The sequence below is a fragment of the Amblyomma mixtum genome, unplaced genomic scaffold (assembly GCF_055824585.1).
Source record: "Amblyomma mixtum isolate Tamu unplaced genomic scaffold, ASM5582458v1 scaffold_21, whole genome shotgun sequence".
NCBI classification, from domain to species: Eukaryota; Metazoa; Arthropoda; class Arachnida; order Ixodida; family Ixodidae; genus Amblyomma; species Amblyomma mixtum.
Genome location: NW_028317718.1, coordinates 560,687 through 563,071, shown reverse-complemented (window position 1 = coordinate 563,071; position 2,385 = coordinate 560,687). Strand labels below are relative to the sequence as shown.

General features: G+C 63.2%; 1 non-coding gene across 1 annotated transcript; it reads left to right on the top strand.

The window, feature by feature from the left end:
* Positions 1 to 1,772: 1,772 nt before the first annotated feature.
* Positions 1,773 to 1,925, top strand: LOC149324657 (5.8S ribosomal RNA). Its single transcript, XR_016286790.1, has one exon. It is a non-coding gene; the product is annotated as a 5.8S ribosomal RNA (ribosomal RNA).
* Positions 1,926 to 2,385: the final 460 nt, after the last annotated feature.

Sequence of the window (2,385 nt, the reverse complement as noted above, 5' to 3'; positions counted from 1 at the left end):
CCGGATTGTGCTTGTCACACCCGGCGCCGCCCCCACTTATAAGCGGGGGAAGGCCTCAACCGCGGAGTTGCGAGATTCTGAAGCCGCTTCTCTGCACAAACTGTTGCGCCCAGCGGAGCTCCGTCACCAAGGGAAAGTCGGACGGGCTGTATCCGCAGGTTTGAACGGCGTAACGCACCACTCATGGTGGGCTTTCGGTTGTCGACAACCGTCGAAGAGGCGCAAACAGAGCCGGTAGGCAGGCCGAGGGAAAGGCCTGCCCGCTGCCAAGGGAACGGCGGCTGCTGCGAAGTACGAAAGGAAACGCTGCTCGCTGGCTTTGTCGTGTTGCGACCACGAGTCGGTAGGCGGGCCGAGGGAAAGGCCTGCCCGCTGCCAAGGGAACGGCGGCGGCTGCTGCGAAGTACGAAAGGAAACGCTGCTCGCTGGCTTTGTCGTGTTGCGACCACGAGTCGGTAGGCGGGCCGAGGGAAAGGCCTGCCCGCTGCCAAGGGAACGGCGGCGGCTGCTGCGAAGTACGAAAGGAAACGCTGCTCGCTGGCTTTGTCGTGTTGCGACCACGAGTCGGTAGGCGGGCCGAGGGAAAGGCCTGCCCGCTGCCAAGGGAACGGCGGCGGCTGCTGCGAAGTACGAGAGGAACCGCGGCTCGCTGGCTTTGTCGTGTTGCGACCACCAGTCGGTAGGCGGGCCGAGGGAAAGGCCTGCCCGCTGCCAAGGGAACGGCGGCGGCTGCTGCGAAGTACGAGAGGAACCGCGGCTCGCTGGCTGGGAAACTGCGCTTCTGCGCGACGCGCACGCGGCGGGACGCGCGCGGCCCAGGGAACGGCCGCGCGCGAAAGGTCTCGCACTGCGGGCGCGGAGTCTGACGCCGCGCCGACGGCGCGAAAGGAGGCACCGGGACCGAAAAGGACGAGGGATTATAATCCCGCACTTTGAACGCATTCGCGGCAGCCGGGTTCTCTTGCTGCTTCGTCCTTCCCAGCCTTCGAGTAGTCTGTCGGTGCGCTACCGAAACGCCGTCCATGGCACTGTGGCCGGTGGGCTCCTATTGCGGGAGTAGACTGATGAACGTCCGCTTTGCGGCTTGTTCCAAGTACGCGCTGCGTAGCCACGGCTAGGCGGTGCCTGTCTCCTTGCGAAGCAATGATGTGGCGAAATGGTCGAGTAGGGAGCAGCACGATGGCGCACCCGGGGGCGACCGGACCGGGGGGCGTTGGGAAAACCCCCTCCCCTACAAAAGGGTGCAGCAGCGGTAGGCGGTGATGACTCGCCTTGAAAGATGTGAACAGCAGTTGAGTGTGAACAGCAACAAAAAAAACCGCTGCTGGAGTCCGGGGGTAGCGTCGCTGCAGATCGCAGAAAGGTGCGTGAGGACGGTGGCACAGAGCTCCAAGAATGTATATTTCTAGCAAACGCCGGTGCTTCGAGGTGTTCTGCGGTCAGGCCCGTGCGGGCGGAGCGGGCGTGCCCAAGAAGGCACAAGAAGACCCACCTCTGATGAAGACCGGAATTGGAGCGTCACGCGTCGGCTCAGCACTTCTGCCTTAGTGGTTGCCAAATGCCTCGTCATCCTATTAGTGACGCGCAAGCCATTATCGCACAAAAGCTTCGAGAGACTTTGCTCGCTTTGGCTTTGAGGCACGCGCAGCATGCCGAACGGACGGCTGCGAGGCGCGAAAGACGTCGGTCGAAACTGCGACTGGAGACCAGGGGAAAAGCCCGGTGCCTAAAACCCTGGTTGTACTGTACGGATTTGAACAAACCAAACGCACGACTCTAAGCGGTGGATCACTCGGTTCTCGGGTCGATGAAGAACGCAGCCAGCTGCGAGACTTGGTGTGAATTGCAGGACACACTGAGCACTGATTCTTCGAACGCACATTGCGCCCTTGGGTCTTCCCTTGGGTTCGTCTGTCTGAGGGTCGGATCATATATCAAGAGAGGCGCCGGCGCCCGGGGATGGCGCGGCCGGCGACTCGTTTTGACCGTGTCGGCAAAGAGGACGGCTCTGTACGGAACGCCGAAGATCCCTCGAAAGACTTTGCGAATGAGGAGGAGAGCGGGTCGAACCCTTCAGCCGCGCGCAAAGCGGCAGAGTCGGGTCGCCCTGCGCTGACGTAACGCGGGCCGGCGGCTGCTAGCCGTAGAGCGTCACGCCTCAGAAAGCGACCGCCGCAGGAAGGGATTACCTGCAGGGAAAGAGCGGTCCGACGGGAGACGAGGCTGTTTGGACGGGCGGCGAAGCGCTGCCTGCTGGCCCGCGGAGAAGTAGCCGAACTGCTGCGAGAAGCGCAGAGACGGGAACGCCCTGTTCCGGGCACGCCCGCGCGAGAAAAAGGGATACCTCGCGCGGGGTGCAGGGAGGTGACGGGCGCGAGCGCGGTG